We start from the raw sequence: 9,671 nt of genomic DNA on the forward strand, positions 1-9,671 counted from the left end.
GACAGTTATGGTAATAAACTTCACAAGGTAATGGTTACAAGATAACATGGTTAGAAAAAACTGTGGATTGATGAACACTTAGCAGCCAAGGTGGAACAAGATTTAAGGAGGCAGTAGGTGTTGGAAACTACTGGTACTGATGTAGAAGTTAAACGCCCAGCTGCTAAATTTAGCTTTGCCTGGGTTCAAGCCCCAGCTGGCCACTTACTTGCTCTGTGACCATGGGCAAATTACTCCAACTCTCTAGGCCTCCATTTTACCCTATCTGCCAAATGATTTAAATAATTGTAGCCCACATATGGTTGTTGTGAGGATTATGAGAAAGGTAAGAAGATGGGAATAATGCCGGGTGTGCAATAACATCATGTACACGTTTATTGTAACTGCAGGCCAACTTCCCCTCCTTTCCTGGGCCTCAGGTGGGCTTAGTTGCAGTAATACAGCGTTGGGCTCCAAATACTACTCTCTGTTTCTTGGCTACTGTCTGGCTCCATTAGTGTTTGAGATTCCTGTTCTGCGCATGGGCCATAACTTATTGCTGTAAGCAGTATAAAAGCAAGATATGGGCAAGTCTGTCTTAGGCTGAGTGAATATGTCTTGAGGATTATTTCAGAGAATTAAGGCATCGGGTCCCTATACTTCTAGGTTGTTGTCTAACATTTGTAGGCCTTACCTTCCTTTAGAATAGAATAATAACTGCACGTGTGTGTGTGTGTGTGTGCGCGCGCGTGCGCGCACACGCACACGCACTCATGAACGTGCTTGAATGTGTGCATGCACACAATCATAAAACATGATGAAATTGATCGGAATCCTTATGTACTCTTTTTGGAACCATGATCTCATTCATACTTCTAATATTTTCCCCAAATAAATGTCTGTGCAGAGAGATGGTAGGGGCCGTCAAAGCACGTTGAAGGATCTTCTCCCCTAAGCGCCCATTCCTAAGTTTTGTGCTGGCCTTTCTGAAACTTTAGATGCATTCTAAGTCCAAGTCTGCAAGCTGCTGGGGCTCAGTCACTATGGAGTGAATGGATGAATGAATCAAAAGAGCTGATTTAAGTGGGCACACACTTCATCGCTGATCATAGAAACAGGACATGGGTTCACATACTCACCCACCATAGAGAAAGCAATTCAATTACCAACACTCACAGACAATAAGCTCAGGCTAAAATGTGGCAATTTTATGAGGCTCTTGGCTGCAGCAACTTGGCCTTTTCTTTTCTTGGTTCCTCCTTTCCCTTTCTACCCCCTACTGACTATTTCTAAGCACCACAGCATGGAATCCCAGCCTTTTTATTTCCCCCTCAGTCTCCTTGCCACTGTGTGGGCTATGGGAAGCCTAAGTTGGCTGATTAGTCATTTATTTTCCTTTTTCTTTCCCATACAATTGAATAACTCATATAGGCTACAGGCTGAGGAAGTTGACATGTGCAAACATTGAACACACAATGAATGGGAAACTTACTTGTTTAGAAAGGGGAAATAGAATAGCAGAGAGGTTTAAAGCACTGAAAAGGCTAGAATTTGTCCTGACCCCCTGGTGGCTGGGTAGGTCAGAGAAGAAATTTAACCTTGATATTTCTTGGTCCCTGCAAACCAGGCAGAATCATTCAGACCAGAGGATTAGCTAGTCTGTTAGTTAACAGATTAAAATGCCTTCTCAATTTTCCCTGCAGGAGGTTGGAGAAGGGATAGGGTAGAGGGATTAGTTGAGTAGAAAAAACACAAAGAGGGAAGAAAGATGATAATTTGGGGAAGCAAAGAGAAAGGACAAAGTCAGACATATGTGGGAATCTCTTTTGGATGTTAGAGGTTAGGATGGGGGATTGATCTATATTTAGTCTCCAAAGCTCAAAGTTGCAAGGCAACCTTTGTTATACCAGAGACTCACGTTGGACACCAGAACAAGGGCAAGAGAGGACAATAACAGTGGGAGAGAAGAATTACAGAGGCAGGATGAAGGCACACAAGGTGGGGGCTGAACCGGGGGAGGGGAGCTCTCTCTGTCCCTCTTTTGTGAATATAAAGACAAGTCCATCAAACCCGTGGCAGGCGGCAGTGATGAGAAAGATACATAATATGATAAAACTTGGTAGCAGGCATGTGTGATTGAACAGACCAATGAAGAGATAACATTTGAAAGCTTTACTGCTTGGAAAGCTGTTAGCAAGCTGGTGTCCCCTTCATCATGTTTAATTTTACTTTTACTACCCTTCATTTGCTTTGACGGGTTGATGTTGCCATGGTGCGGTTGGAATTCTCATAAAAGTGCTGTTACCCTTTCAAGATGGCCATTTTTTTCTAGGGTTTATACCACATTTTATAGTTATGTCAGAAGGTTTACTTGGTTTATGGATTCTCCAAGCTCTAAGATTGCTTTCAAAAAACTCCGGGTTGCCTTCAGTTCTTGCCATTTAATTTGTGTTCTTTGAACAACAGTCACATCTTTGGATGCTGTCCCGACTCAATTAGAAATGCATCTTACGGTGTATGCAAGTAAACAAAGGGCACACAGAGAAACCAAACCCTTTTTTCCTAGGCTAGAAGCCCCTAAATATGTGTAACTATCTATATGCTGCTACTGAGTATTGCACTTGATGCATAAAATGGTCATAAATAACTATGACCAGCTCTGAAACCTAATGATTAATATGTAACCATATAACTTGATGACTTCTTTATTTCCTTTCTAGGAATTTAAGGCTGGTAAAATGTATAAGAGGAAAACACTTTATTAAATGCTACTGAGGAACCCATGCAATAGCTTATGGGTAAGCCTTTAAGTATGTCTTCAACTTCTCCAATTATTACAGTCTATTCACTCATTCAGAGTGATTTAATTAGTCTCCATATCTATGCCTAAGAAATTTAAGAAAGCAGAGAAATTCAAAGCACTATGTACCACCACATTTGCGAGGCCACCCAAACTGATGTAGCTAAAAGCAGCATATAATTGCAAGACAATGTGCTCATATGTGTTATTGAACATAATTCCAATGAATTGGAATGTGTTTCTGTGTAAAGATTTGAGATAAGAAGTCTGAGGTGTATCCCAAAATCTATCCTTCAGGTTTATCCTAGTCAATAAAAATTTAGTCCATTCCTCCTCATTTCCTTGAAAGATTTGAAATGTGGGCACCATTTTGAGAAGTGGCTAGCTATCCATCTGTGTTAGTTTGCTTTGGTTGCTCTGACCAATTGCCACAAACTTAATGTCTTAAACAATACACATTAATTATCTTAGTATTCTAGAGGTCAGGAGATCGAAATGGGTCTCACTGGGCTGAAATCAGTGTCAGCTGAGTAACACTCCTCCGGAGACTCTGAAGGGGAATCTGCCTCACTTTTTCCAGTTACTACAGGCTGCCTGCTTTCCTTGGCAGTGGTCCCCTTTCCTCCATCTTTAAAGCCAGCAATGCCCCATGTCTCTGGCCATTTCTTTCAGAGTCACATTTTTATTTTTCTTCTGCTTTCCTCTTTCATTTTTAAGGACCCTTATGATTTTATTGGACCCACCCAGAAAATCTTCCTATTTAAAGGCTAGCTGATTAGCAGCCTCAGTCCCATCTGCAAACTTAATTCCTCTTTGCCATGTTAAATAATATATTTACAGGTTCCATGGGTTAGGATGTAGACATGTTTGGGGTGTTGTTTACTCCCTCTATCGCACTGTCCATTGAAGGTGGCAAGCACTTCAGAGGACTCCTTAGAGCAGTATGGAGAAGACTTTCATATTAAACTGGAGTTGGACTAACTGAACAGAGGTCAGCTTACCAGTGCAGAGATTATGTAACATTTTAAGAAACTGTATAAGAAACTGAAGTTCTCTAACTTTAGCCTCCCCACTGATAAAATGGGTGTGGTAACATGTTACTAGAGTTTTAAAGGCTTCAGAGTATTTAATTACATGAACATAAAGTGCTTATTTAATGTTTCTCTATTTTACAATTTAATAGCTTTGAATTTTACTATTGAAAATAACATTGCATTATATGTGCCTATATAGTTCTGTCATTTTCCTATCATAATTTCTAAACTGTAATCATACTGGGTCCAATGGTGTGAACACTATTCAGGATCTTGATAGTTTCCAAAGAGGCAACATAGATGCAAGTACATATCCTGGAGGGAGCACAAGACAGGACAAATGAACTGGTTATATTTAGTCCTTCTAGTTCCTGAGGCAGTTCATGATGTGTTTAATGACACACATATTTATATGCATCATGGTCACTAAATGCAAAGAAACCATTTTTTATGGTGCTCAACCAAAGATACTTCAGAAAGGAAAAATCCTGTTGGAGGTATTATGTAAAAACGTCTAAAATGTTAAAGTTCAGTGTGGCTTACATGATATCTTTCATGTGGTCATTTTTATGTCCCACAGCTCTGCCTAACAAACTGACATTAAAATCTAACCTCTGTGTGAAGTATGATTCACTTATACCAATATACATTTGTGCCAGCAATGTACATTGATGTGTTTAATAAATAAACATTTATTGGTTGATTTATTGAATAAGTAAACTATGTGCCATGCCTTCTTCTAAGCACTTGTGATAAACCAGTGAACCCAAACTTCTGCTCTCATGGGGCTTATAATCCAATAGAATAGATTTGGCTACTATTAAGTACTACTGGTTGATAAAGGCATTCTTAGAACAAAGCACATTTGACTAATCTTATATTTACTCACAAATAGTACTAGAGAACCGAGGTGGATAATATAGTCTTAAATTACCTCTTGCCAATGTCCCTTCTCCCAACAATCCTTTTAGCTAAAAGTAGTGATACCAATGGGGAAATGTTCCTCCCATATCATATGCGGTTCTCGTGGGACTGGCAATCATAAAACTCTTTTCCCTTGACTACAGTGGTCAAATGATAATTCAAGTGAAGCTAATCAAATAGATTTATATTGATCCTATAGATTTATATTGGCTTAATCAGAGAAGACATATAGGAATGTAGGTTCCTTAGCGCTATACTGCAATATGGAGGGGCCCCACAGAGACAGGCCCACCATGCCGGCCCTGGGAAAATGCTGGTTCCTCCTCTTCCAGGGCCTAGTTATTTTTCTCTTCCTTTTAGTCTATGAGCCCCATTAGTCTTCTAACAAATTCTCTTCTTCTTCACCCTGTTATTTTTAATTTGAGCTAAGCGGAGTCAGTTTCTGTTGCTCAAAACCCTAACAGATAGAAACTAGGTACAATCAACTGGCCACATTGATTACAAAAAAATCTAACGAGGTATTGATTGGTTCTTCTGATGAACCCAAAATAAAACTATATGATAACAAAGAGTAGGGAACTTTGTCCCCGTCTAATGCAATCTCCTTGTTTCTCAGGTAAGAAAATTCAGGCCCAATGTGGGTGAATGACTTGCCCAGGTTGCCACAGGGATTTACTGATAAATTCAGAACAGTTTTATACACTTAGTTCACATTAGTTTCAACATAACTTAGTTTATCAACTAAACTATTAGAGTTATGATTGTGAATTCTGAGAAAAATAATACAACAGTGATTTTAACTATTTTACAGGAAAGATTCTGTTTTTAAATAGTAACTATGAAGCTCAGATATCACATGTATAGGAAATAGTAGAAGTGAGGGGGGTACCTATAACTGATGATCACTTTCTTCTTGGAATAATAATTTTCCTGTAAATATTGGGAAGAAAGCTAATTGATTTGACCCCGACCTCTAATTATTATATGAAAATTGGTCATCTTGTGCAATGATGCATTCTATTCATCAACACATCATGCTGAAAATTGGTCATCTTGAAATCCCATTGGTTTGTGGTACATGGCTTCTAAAATGACTCCCAACTATCACCATCGCCTCATGTTTACACCCTTGTGTAATCTTCCCTTGAGTGTCAACTGATAGACTTAGTGACTCACATCTAATGGATGGAAGGTGATGTGATGTTAATTCCTTGATTAAAATTACAAAAGGTTGTTTCTTTATCTTGCAAGCAGACTGGCTGGTTGGCTGGCCTGGATAAAACAAGCTGCTATATTGGAGAAGCCATGTGGCAAAGAACTTAAGGTAGCCTACAGCAACAACTAGCAAAAACATGAGGGTCAGTCCTGTAGTTTTCAAGGCACTAAAGACTGACAGCACCACTTAATGGATTAGAAAGCAGATTCTGTTTCAGTAAAATCTTGATTACAGTCTTGTGAGAGACCCTCCAGTCAATGACCCAGCTAAGTCTTGCCCAGATTCCTGACTCAAAAATCTGTGAGAAAATAATTCTGTCTTTTTTTTCAGCCACTAAATTATGTGGTACTTTCTTAGACAGCAAAAGATTGTTGATACAGATTTTGATGGAGTGCTATTTTTTGCCTTCTTGGGAAATTAAGACTTCTTACTGTGGTTATATAAGAAAGTAAGTAGGGCTATTGGTTTTGAACACTCTCAGGTTAACAACACTGTACAAAGTGGCAAGAAGTGTCTTATGTCCTTTAGGGCCAACCAGCTCTAGAGTAAAGGGTTGTAAAATTGGGGAATTGGGATATGCAGTCTTTCTATTGTTCACTTTCAGGCTTTAGTATGACTTATAAGAAAATTCTGTAAGAAAGAAAAGGAAGTATCAAGTGGCACTAGTAGGAGAGAGTTTTTTAAAGTATAGTTAGTCTCACTGTTGTCCTTAATTGCACATTTTTATTTAGTTTTAGCCAACTGGCAGTTAAACAGCATTTTAATTATGTTAGCACTGGAAAAAGAAGAGTATTTAGTTTGAGTTTCTTGTACCAGCCTTCATTGTTAATTGCCTTTTCATTCAAGTTGAAGACTTATGGTGGCAGCCACAGCCCCGTTGAAAAACAATTCATTGTATCAGTGGCTGGGCCTCATAACAGAGCACCTTAATAAGACCCAGATCTGTACTTCCTGACTCCCCAAGATGGATTATGTTCATAGTCCATTATTTGAATGAAGGCACCTGAATTATGGCAAATCTATCTGAAATAGCATTGTAGAACTGTATTTTGTCTTTAAGAAATGTATTTTATAAAAGTAAGATATTTACTTCTGTTGCAGGAAGGAATTTAAGCAGAAAAATTTCTCTCTAATGTTTGTTGAATCATACGAGAATGATGAGGGAAACAGGGTGATACATCAACCAACTAACTTGAAAAACTCACTTGTATTTTTATTTCAGAACGAAAGGCTGATCTAAGGGTGCCCTATGGTATTGCATGAAATACTTTTCCTCTTTTTCCAAGTCATGCATATCACCCAGGAATTCACAAGGGTAGCATCTCTGTTCTCTATTATTTAAATTTGCACAAGCATGCAGTCAATTCTTCTTTCCTTTCCTTCCTCTTTAGGGCTTGTGAACGGAGTTGAAATTTACAATCTTTGAGGATGACAATGTTTGTTTGGAATTATAGAATCATATAGACTGTAAGAACCTTAAGGGACCTCTGAGATTATCTGGTCTGACTCTCTTATTTTCTGTGTGAGGTAATCAAGGCCCTTTGCTGAAAGATCCTGTCTAGGACTGATGCTTTTAATGACAACTGAAGCCCTGAGCCAAAAGAGGCTAGGGACTGGTTTCACAAAGAACAAGGAAATCATGGACCCAGGTAAGGAGTTTTCACTTCATTTTAGTTTATTGTTTCTTCTTATTTGAAGGAAGTTAGAATCAGAATAGAGGGCTAAAAGAGCCCAGACTATGGTGGCAAAGCCCTGGATTCTCAGCATGGCTCTCTAACTCTGCAACCTTGGAAAAGTCATTTCATCTCTCAATTTCTGCATTGGAACACATGGAGAAAAACAATGGGACCAACCACTCGCATTAGGATGAGGATGACATGAGCTATTGCATGTAAAACTCTTAGCACAGGGCCTGACTCTTAGCATATGCTCCTGAAATATTTGTAATTCATTATTATTAGCTCCTACTGGTATTATACCATCTCAACTCTGCTCATCCTGGCCAATAGCAAATCACTTTCAGCCACATTTTGAGCTTATATGAATTAAAGGATTTCAGCATTAAGAATCTTTAATCATAGATCTTACTCTCCTGCTAACCACAGTTTGAAAGCTGTCTCCTCAACCTTGAATGGCCTCTTCCACCAGCTCCCACCTTGGCTGCCTATGCACTGGATGGGAAGTGCCGTGAGGGTCAAGCTCACAGTTAACCCTTCTCTGTTTGTCTCTAAGACCCAATACAGTGCCTTCAATTAACAGGTCCCCATATTTATTTAATATGGGGACCTGTTGATTTAACCCTTTGTTACTGAATTTTGATACTTTTTGATACTTTGAGACAAAGCAAGTTCGATGGATTCATACACAAATAGAAGATTCTAGCTAAATAACAGCTGAGAATAATACACTGTAAAGCTCTCTAGAGAGCCCATGATTAGTGCCAGCAGCACAGGGAATACTAGGCTGTCAGTGTGAACAAGGCTGTGTGGAAACCGGTAGGAGGAATAAGAAATAGGAATTGGACTAAGACATCAATTTAAATGGGATTGAATAGGAAGATGAGTTTTAATGGAGGGGGAGTCTATAGTGGGAGGTTAGACTAGGTCTAGTGGCGAAAATTTATTAGTCATTTATCCCTGAGGCAAAAGAAGAACTGATGCCTTAGTAGAGTTTTTAAATAAGTACTTGAATTGTAGTTTTAAACACAAAGCTCTTTAGTTACCAAGAACAGCATGCTCTGGGGAGTGGCCCTAGTATTATTTCTTACCTGTCCTCAGGGCTTCCATGACAGGCAAAGGCTTTGGACAAAACAAAGTATAGTGCTTGGCTCACTCAAACGGACTGTCCCCTGTTGTCAGGGCATAAATTTTAAATTATTTTGGAATCTAGTAAAGAACCTTTTTCAGGGAAAGGTCCGATGCAGTTATTAACACAGATTGACAACTGTACTTCAGAAAACAATTGCCCTCTCCTGTCCCTGCCACCTTCACAAAAGTCTTTGCTGACAATCTCTTTATTCCTATATATTGTCAGCAAGACATTTAACAGCCCCTTGTTGTCCATCTCGTCTCTCTCAGGAGCATGGGTTGAGACAGTGCCCAGTAACTGAGGAGGAGAAAGGAGACAAAGAACATTTGAGTCTCTGGCCAGGTAAATCAGATACCACTTCAGTGAACATTTAACTTTTTCTTTGGCTGGCAAGAGTGATGCTATTCTGAGTCACAACCAGGAAGTTTTAAAGCTAAGAAGAGTTCTACCCACCCCCTAGGAATCCTAAAGAGCCCCAGGATTATTTGATCCTATAGAAAGTACTGGGCTGTATATGGAGTCCATTCTCCATCGTTGTTTCTGCCTAATGTCTCAGGCACTAAAGAAAACTTGCGATTTCTGATGACCTCAGGTCAGGTCAGCTTACATGCTGCTGTGATTCCTCAACACTTCGCATGCCAGCACTGCTAGTTGTTGTTTGTCCACATGAGGTTTAATTGTATGTGTCCTGAATGGATAAAGCAATGTATTTCTCTAGACTTGCAGGACTGGGTGAAAAATGAGCAAAGCTGAGAGGATATTGTTTTATAGATGATGGGGAAGTGACAGGGTTGACAGTTCCTGAATAATCCCTGTGATGGAGAACGGCAGTAATGCAAAATCTTGCAGATAGAAAAGATGAGTTTTGTATCTTACTCTAGCTAAGCAAGATTTCAAAAGCAGAATGGCA

At 39.3% G+C, this 9,671-nt stretch overlaps 1 non-coding gene across 1 annotated transcript; it reads left to right on the forward strand.

The window, feature by feature from the left end:
* Window positions 1–5,739: 5,739 nt before the first annotated feature.
* LOC136313780 (small nucleolar RNA SNORD63) lies at window positions 5,740–5,816 on the forward strand. Its single transcript, XR_010727217.1, has one exon. It is a non-coding gene; the product is annotated as a small nucleolar RNA SNORD63 (small nucleolar RNA).
* Window positions 5,817–9,671: the final 3,855 nt, after the last annotated feature.

The sequence above is a fragment of the Saccopteryx bilineata genome, chromosome 9 (genome assembly GCF_036850765.1).
Source record: "Saccopteryx bilineata isolate mSacBil1 chromosome 9, mSacBil1_pri_phased_curated, whole genome shotgun sequence".
NCBI lineage: Eukaryota > Metazoa > Chordata > Mammalia > Chiroptera > Emballonuridae > Saccopteryx > Saccopteryx bilineata.